The 9,587-nt window shown below is 39.4% G+C and overlaps 1 non-coding gene across 1 annotated transcript; it reads right to left on the minus strand.

Moving 5' to 3' along the window:
• Positions 1–4,653: 4,653 nt before the first annotated feature.
• LOC131593719 (small nucleolar RNA R71) lies at positions 4,654–4,760 on the minus strand. Its single transcript, XR_009281102.1, has one exon. It is a non-coding gene; the product is annotated as a small nucleolar RNA R71 (small nucleolar RNA).
• Between the last annotated feature and the right edge of the window lie 4,827 nt (positions 4,761–9,587).

Raw genomic sequence — 9,587 nt, forward strand, 5'->3', positions numbered from 1 at the left:
AGGCCGTAACAGCAACGTAGCAGCAGTTCAGATTTGCGACTCAGAATCAACAATCACTTACAACAGAAACGCAGTAATCATAGCCAATTTCAGAAGCAGAATTTCAGAAGCAGAGCAACCGACACATACCTGCAACACTAATCCGGCTAAAATCTTCTAGCCGCTGGTAAGTTATCTTCATACCTCACGCTCAATATTGCTGTTAATTGTTGAATTGTTTGAAACCGAAAAACAGAGAGCATATGTTATTACTGCTATTGGCACCATGATAAAGAAATTGAAGAACAAACCTTGAGTTTGTCTTCAATCAAAAGAGGCCGGAAGTTCTTGTTTTTGTTCACTGTGAGCAGAATCGAAACAGGGAGTGAGCTATCAATTGAACCATGATCATAAAATTGAAAAATGAATTGGTTTTAAGAAACTGTAAAAAATGATCTGTGTTACCTTGAACATGAGAGAACCGAAAGCACCCTGAGAAGGTGTTGTTGTCACTGTTCTTCGCGAGAGAGGTAGCATCGAACATTAGTTTGTTGTTGTTTCTGAGAGAGCTCACGCTAAGAGATGAACCGAGTGAGAAGTTGTTGTTACTATACTGTTAAATAAAAGTGAAAACGAAATTAAGAGAAACATACCTGGGTTTTTCTTCTGATTCTCCTTCCATGGCCGCTGGAAGTTTCTGATTGTTGTTAAAACCAAGAAAGATCAGTGGTGTTGTTTACTAAACAAGTGAACCGTAAGCTTCGTTGTTGTTATCGTTCAAACGTGAGCAAAGAGAGCAAACCGCGAGAGAGACTGTGAGCTAGAGAGAGAGAGGCCGTGAATCTGATTGAAAGCTTGTTGTAGTTTTTTGATCGAGAGAGGGCCGAGGGAGAAGAAGAGTTTGTTGTTTGTTAGTGCTGTATTTTTTCTCCCAGGAAGAAGAAAACTCGTGTAAACGAGTAAGAGAAATTGGAGAGAGGCGCTGATTGCCCTCTTTGTCTTGTTTAGGGTTTTCCAACCCGCTGCTGTTAAGAGAGGCGGATCCGGGTTCCATCTGACCCGACCCGGTCCGGCCCAGTCTTTTTTTTATTATTATTCTTTCAGCTCTAACTCAATTGGGCTGCACCCCCAACTTGTTTTTAAACACCTCTGGCCCAATTATTCAATCTTTTTATTAACTATTTCCTTTAAGCTTTCTTTAGAAAATAGTTTTTTATATAAAAAGACTTAGTTTTTATTTTAATATAGGATTTAATTTTCTTTTTTAATCCTTATTGAAAATCCAAAAAATATATTTTTAGATGCATATTTAAGTTTATGTTTCTAATTATTCTCTCTTCATCCAAAAATCACAAAAAAATATCTTTATTAGATTAATTTTATTTAAATTTGATATTTTCATATTATTTTGTGTAGTTAATCATTTAAATTTCTATTTGATTACCATTGCACATCGCTTGAATTTTCTAACTTCATCCGAGACTTCGAGATTATTTCACTGTTGTTCTCTGTTTGTTTGGTCTTCCATTTGCTGTAGAACTCCATAAACAATTACTGGATGATCATGGAATTGCTGAAAGCTGTGAGCTTATTCGACGTTTCTTTTCTGCTGGTGTGGATTCTTAATATCTGTTAAGATCCTAATTTATTCCAAGCACATCACTTGAAGATCACGGTAACACCTCAAACTCAGAAATTCAATTTTCTCATTCTTCGAGGTAAGCCTAAAACTCAATCAACTGTTTTCACAACAGTAATCAATTCACTTTCAAATCATGCGACTCATTGTTTTTCAAAACAGTGGGGCCTCTCGAATATTAGAGAGTATAAGACCCACTCTTTTTTCCTTTTTTACAGTTTTTCTTTATACAGAAAACTCTTTCAAAAACAAAAACTTTCAAACAGTTTTTTCAAACGACGCGTCTGTAAATAAAACAATCAACCATGTTTTGTAAATAAAACAGGGGCCTCCACATAGGTATAAGTCCCATTCCAGTACATGAAATTAGGTATTTCATTGTACACCTTTTTGTACATATCTCGATCAGTTTGATTTTTAACTTTGAACAACAAATCAAAAATGAAGGTTTTCTTTAAATCTTCCCAAAAATACCATGGGCCTCCATGTAGGTATAAGTCCCAAGCCCTTTGTAAATACCTGTTTACATAGCTTTGAATAAATTCAAGTGGACCTCTCCTCGAGTATAAGTCCCGAGCCCCGTGTATACAAATGGATCATGCTTACATGTATATTTCCTTCATAAACTCCATTATATACACACACTTTGTCATATATGTATAACTGTTCATATTTGTTCATGTACCTGTTCATGTTTGTTCGTACTTGTTCATACTTGTGATTGTGTTATATGCTTATTCAACTTAGTACAACACTAGGTTCCCCATAGCCTCCTATTGGGCTTCGTGCAAAGAATCTCCCTAGTTTAGGTTAGGACATAGAGTATGGTTTCCCGGTGAAATCGCTCTAAGAGCTCAAACCAACTATACCATGCCTCCCCTTGGGCTTTGTACAAACGAGTGTCCCTCCCATAGCCTCCTCTTGGGCTTACAATGCAAGGACCCTGGATTGTCCCTCCCATAGCCTCCTCTTGGGCTTACAATGCAAGGACCCTCTGATAGCCTCCTCTTGGGCTTCGTACAAGGACCCACGGGCTTCTTATAAGCATCCCCAATATCCAAATCAAATACCCTAGGAGATTAGACATTTATCATCTCTATGATAGGAGTATCTCTTCTATATCATCACAAACAATCAGTCAATCAAACTTTTTTTGCCACAAGTCTGGCTAATCAATCAAACTTTTTCTTGCCACAAGGCTGGCCAATCAATCAAACCGTTTTGCCACCGTACTGGCTGATTAATCAAAGTTTTTGTCACAAGGCTGACTTCATTGAAACTTTTGCCACGAGGCTGGCTGATTAATCAAAACTTTTTGTCACAAGGCTGACTTCATTGAAAGTTTTTGCCACAAGGCTGGTTAAACAAACAAAAACATCTTTATCATTCTAAGCGCCATAAGTGGCATGGCCCAGGGCTTATAATGAAAAGATTTTCAAACAAAAAATCAAACAGATGTATGTGATGATATAGATTAGATACATCGAACATTTAGATGACATTTGTCTCTTATCCTTTGCTTCCACTAGCATAAGTGGGAACTACGATTGCTCTGACTTTCTCAACATCCCTTTGAGAATACGTAGGCACAAGGTCGTATCCTTGGCGAGCAAAACTTCTCCCTCAAACCACTCAAACCTTAGCACCCGTAGACCCGAGCTACAGATGCTCTGATTCCCTCTAAGGGATATGTATGCAGAGGATCGCGATGATCTTTGCGAGCATAATCAAACAAACACCTTAGGTCCCACCTCTTTCTCACAAGAACCTCCACCATAACAAGAATGGAATAAACAAAGCAAAGAAACCTATAGAGTACTATAGATACGTTGGGTGCTAATACCTTCCCTTCGTATAACCAACCCTCTTACCCAAGATCTCTCCCCCTACTTTTAGGTTATTGCAGCTTTTTTCCTTTTCCTCCTTTGGAAATAATAAAAAGTTTGGTCGGTACAAAAGAAAAATCACTTTTTGAGCACTCGAGCCCAAAGAAGGCATCAGGTGTCTCATCCCGAAAAAGGACATACGATTTTTCGCCCGCGACAGATAGTAATCTAAATCAACAGAGCGAAAGTTTGAGACGAGGATTTTTAACCAATTGAATTAGTAAAGATTTTTAATTGAATTATGCATTAGCCAATGGACCTTCGGATCACCTTAAGTTAAACGAAATACATACTGATATCTTTCTATTATTATATTTCTTACTTTTCACAATCACTCTCCCTTAGGAACGATCAAAATATTAATAGCCTTAGCTTTACATAGTAACCTTAGATAACGGTAGATCGATTCATAGTCCCTGTGGATTCGATATCTTTTAAAACTACACGACACGACTGTGCACTTGCAGTCATCAGATTAATAGACACGTAAAGTCGCGATCCAATTTTTGGCGCCGTTGCCGGGGACTATTTAAGTCGATATCGTAACTCACTGTTACACCGTAGAGACTAGGGCAATTCTTTCCTTTCTTTCTGAACGATTGTATGCCAAATACTCGTTCACAAGGAGGAGATTTAATACAACGAATTAACGAGATCGAACGTTTCATTAACGTCAAACGTCGAGCTCGAAATCTTCCCAAAGTAGCACCAATTCCGATTAATCAGGAATTGACCTTTACTGATCAAATCAATCAAATTACCCCGAAGTTAGAGATGGCTTCTATTCGTCCTCTTAGAGACTATGCCGCTCATTTGCGCGCTGAACCGCACTCAAGTATCGCACCACCTGCGATTGAGGCGAACAATTTCGAACTGAAACCTTCATTGGTCCAAGCTGTTCAACAGAATCAATTCTCTGGAAGCCTTGCAGACGACCCCAACCTTCATTTATCTGTGTTCGTGCAATATGCCGACATTGTCAAAGCTAACAACGTTAGTTCCGAAGCTATTTGATTACGTCTCTTTCCTTTCTCCTTGAGAGATAGAGCTAGAGCGTGGCTTCAATCCCTGCCTTCTAATTCCATAACTACATGGGACGAATTGAAGAGAGTATTCTTAGCGAGATACTTTCCGCCTAGCAAAACTGCTATGCTAAGAGGTCAAATTAACGGATTTACCCAGAAAGATAACGAATCACTCTTCGAAGCTTGGGAACGTTACAAGGACATGCTTAGACTATGCCCTCATCATGGACTCGAACCATGGCTGATCATCCATACTTTCTATGGTGGTCTCCTATATAACACTAAAATGACTATAGGTGTCGCTGCTGGCGGAGCACTAATGGACAAACCCCATGATGAAGCATGCAACCTCATAGAGAACATGGCACAAAACCATTACCAATGGGGTGGAGAACGAGCCGCTCTAGAGAAAACCCAAACCAAAGGAGGAATGTACGAAGTAAGTGGTATAGACCGCGTTAACGCTAAAGTAGACGCTTTAACTCAAAAGATCGAAAACTTAACCATCACTCCTTCAGCCACCGCTGCTGCTGTAGCACCTAACTGCGAGAATTGTGGATTGACTGGACACGTAGTTACCGAATGTCAACTCTTGACTGGAGTCCCATCTGATCAAGTAAACTATGCTCAAGGAAACCCTTATTCTAACACGTACAACCCTGGATGGAAAAACCATCCGAACTTTTCATATAAAAACAACAACGCGTTGTACGCGCCTGGACAAGCACCTGCTTTACCACCTGGCTATCAAAAAGCACCTGTAGTTGCTCAAAACGCCCCTAGGAAGTCGAATCTTGAAATCATGATGGAAAACTTTATAGCTTCCCAACAACAAACCAATAAGGACTTCCTAAATCAAAACATCCACAATAGCGAGCAACTAAAACAACTATCGAACAAAGTAGATGCCTTAGCTACGCATAACAAAATGTTAGAAACTCAAATTTCACAAGTAGCTCAACAACAAGCACCTACTGCTGCCCCTGCTGGCACGTTTCCTGCTCAACCACAACCTAATCCTAAAGGACATGCGAACGTGATAACACTACGAAGTGGAACGAATTACGATGGACCTATCGATCCTAGACCTCAAAACGTACGCATGTCACAACAAGAGCCAAAGGAAACCCAAAAGACATCAACTGATGATCAAACTGCTAAGACCAATGAGAACAACAACGAAGTGGAACCTGAAAAAGAAAAACCTTACGTTCCACCACCACCTTATAAGCCACCTATTCCTTACCCTCAGAGATAAGCTAAATCAAAAAACGAAGCGCAATTTAAAAGATTTGTAGAACTTCTAAAACAATTAAACATAACCATACCGTTCACAGAAGCCATAACCGAAATGCCTTCGTACGCTAAGTTATTAAAAGAAATCCTATCAAACAAAAAGAAACTCGAGGATAACGAAACTGTAACGCTTACCGCTGAATGTAGCGCTATCATCCAAAATAACATGCCTCCCAAACTGAAAGATCCTGGTAGTTTCTCTATACCCTGCGTAATAGGAAATACTATTATAGAGAAAGCCTTGTGCGATTTAGGAGCCAGTGTTAGTTTGATGCCTCTTTCAACCTGTAAGAAGCTAAATCTAGGTTAGCTTAAGGCAACGAGAATGTCTCTTCAACTAGCTGACCGTTCAGTCAAATACCTTGTAGGAATGTTAGAAAATATCCTTGTTCGTGTAGGCCAATTCTACATCCCAACTGACTTCATCATAATGGATATCCAAGAAGATTCTAACATTCCGATCATATTAGGAAGACCATTCTTAGCAACCGCTGGTGCAATTATAGACGTCAAGCGAGGAAAGCTTACTTTCGAAGTAGGATAAGAGAAAATAGAATTTATTCTTTCCCAATTCCTAAAAGCACCCTCTATAAGGAAATCGAGATCCTAAAAATTCCTAAACCTGAGTGAATGTTTAGCATTAACTCCTGATCCTATACCTGGGCCTAAGAAACCTGCTATCGAACTAAAAACACTACCTACCGACCTTAGATACGAATTTCTAGACGAAGAACTTAACCGACCAGTTATAGTGAACGCCAACTTAGGACAAACCGAGACTGAAAAACTACTTACTGTCCTAAGAAAATACCCAACCGCTTTAGGATATAACATATCAGATCTGAAAGGAATAAGTCCTTCCCTCTGTATGCACCGCATTATGCTCGAAGACGATTGTAAAACCTCTAGAGAACATCAAAGGCGAATAAATCCAATTATGAGCGATGTGGTTAAAAAGGAAATCCAAAAATTGCTAGAAGCCGGAATAATATATCCAATATCCGATAGTAAATGGGTTAGTCCTGTTCATGTCGTACCAAAGAAAGGAGGAGTTACTGTAATCACTAACGCAAAAGGAGAATCTGTAGCACAACGTACCCAAACTGGATGGAGAATGTGAATTGACTATAGGAAGCTAAACAAAGCCACCTAAAAAGACCATTTCCCTTTACCTTTCATAGATCAAATGCTCGAACGCCTAGCTAAACACTCACATTTCTGTTATCTGGATGGATACTCTGGATTTTTCCAAATTCCTATCCACCCTGACGACCAAGAGAAGACCACGTTTACCTGTCCTTATGGTACATTCGCTTATAGACGAATGCCTTTTGGACTTTGCAATGCACCCGCGACCTTCCGAAGATGCATGATGGCAATATTTGCCGACTTCCTGTATGGAATAATGGAGGTCTTTGTGGACGACTTCTCGGTCTGTGGAGGAAGTTTTGAAAAATTCTTAGAGAACCTTGAATTGGTACTTAAACGATGCGTAAGCGTAAACCTAGTCCTTAATTGGGAAAAATGCCATTTCATGGTTCGACAAGGAATTGTACTTGGACACATCGTATCCGATAGAGGGATCGAAGTAGATAAAGCAAAAATCGAAATTATCGAAAACCTCCAACCTCCCAAAACTGTTAGAGAAATAAGGAGTTTTCTAGGACACGCTAGTTTTTACCGACGTTTCATTAAGGATTTCTCTAAAATAACCAAACCATTAACTGAATTACTAATAAAAGACGCCGAATTCATTTTTTCTGATAAATGCACTGAAGCATTCCATACGCTTAAACAAGCATTAATCTCTGCGCCAATTATGCAACCTCCCGACTGGAATGAACCTTTCAAAATAATGTGTGACGCAAGCGATTATGCTGTAGGAGCCGTTCTAGGGCAAAGAAAGGATAAGAAACTACATGTCATATACTATGCGAGTAGAACCCTAGACGAAGCTCAGATGAATTGTGCCACGACAGAAAAAGAATTATTAGCTGTCGTATTCGCATTAGACAAGTTCCGTTCTTACCTGGTAGGAGCCAAAATAATCATATACACTGACCACGCCGCCATTAGGTACCTCTTAACCAAGAAGGACGCCAAACCGAGACTGTTGAGATGGATCCTGTTATTACAAGAGTTCGACCAGGAAATTAAAGATAAAAAGGGAACTGAAAATGTCGTAGCAGATCACCTTTCTCGATTGGAAAATCTGAAACCCGAACAAGTACCAATTGACGATGATTTCCCTTATGAAAGACTCATCGCTCACTTAGAAGCCAATGAATTAGAACCATACCATCCAATCACTGAAACCAACAACTTTGCAGAAGTAGCTTTAGCCCGCTCTGACACACCTTGGTATGCAGATTTCGTAAACTACCTAGTTGCTGGTGTACTTCCTCCTGATCTAAGTTACCAACAGAAGAAGAAATTCTTCCATGACCTAAAACATTACTATTGGGATGACCCGCTCCTGTTCAAAAGAGGCCCCGATGGAATCTTTAGACGTTGTGTACCCGAGGAAGAAATAGGAAGCATAATAACACACTGTCATTTTGCATCGTGTGGAGGACACCATAGCACATCTAGAACCTGCGCCAAAATCCTTCAATCTGGACTCTTCTGGCCCAACCTGTGGAAAGACGTTTATTTTGCTGTACTAAACTGTGATAGATGCCAACGAACCGGAAATATTTTGAGACGTGACGAAATGCCTCAAAAAGGCATTCTAGAAGTAGAAATATTTGACGTCTGGGGAATAGACTTTATGGGTCCGTTTCCGTCATCGTTTGGAAATCAATATATACTCGTAGCTGTCGATTACGTTTCGAAATGGATAGAAGCTATCGCTTCTCCTACAAACGATACACGAGTAGTTATCAAACTCTTCAAAAACGTCATCTTTCCCAGGTTCGGTGTGCCAAGACTGGTAATTAGCGATGGTGGGTCCCATTTCATTTCAAGAATACTTGAGAAACTCCTTCGAAAATATGGAGTAAATCATCGAATAGCTACACCATACCATCCACAAACAAGCGGACAAGTAGAAGTATCTAACCGCGAAATAAAACAAATACTGGAGAAAACTGTTGCTATATCTAGAAAAGATTGGTCAACCAAGTTAAATGAAGCTTTATGGGCTTATAGAACAGCTTTCAATACTCCAATAGGAACTACCCCATTCAAACTCGTTTATGGAAAATCATGCCACCTCCCAGTAGAGTTAGAACATAAGGCCTATTGGGCCATTAAGAATTTACACCTAAACAACACTGCCGCTGGTGAGAAACGACTTCTAGACATAAACGAATTAGAAGAACTTAGACAAGACGCTTACGAAAACGCCAAAATCTATAAAGAGAGAACGAAAAAATGGCATGACAAGCGTATATCTAGGAAAAATTTTAGCATAGGCGATAAAGTACTTTTATTTAATTCTAGACTAAAATTATTTCCTGGTAAGTTACGATCTAGATGGTCTGGCCCTTTCGAAATAACTAACATATTTCCGAGCGGAGCGATAGAAATCAAAGGAGAAACCGTCAAACCTTTTGTCGTAAATGGGCAACGTCTTAAGTATTACCATCATCTCGAACACGATGAAAACATCGAACTTTTTAAACTTGACGAGCTGCCCGCTCATTCGAAAAAATAGTTTTCTATTTTAAAATCGTCGAGCTTACGGCATAAAACAAAGCGCTTGGTGGGAGACAACCCACAATTATTTTTATTTCTTTTACTACTTAATTTTTATTTTTA

This window comes from Vicia villosa, linkage group LG3 (assembly GCF_029867415.1).
Source record: "Vicia villosa cultivar HV-30 ecotype Madison, WI linkage group LG3, Vvil1.0, whole genome shotgun sequence".
NCBI lineage: Eukaryota > Viridiplantae > Streptophyta > Magnoliopsida > Fabales > Fabaceae > Vicia > Vicia villosa.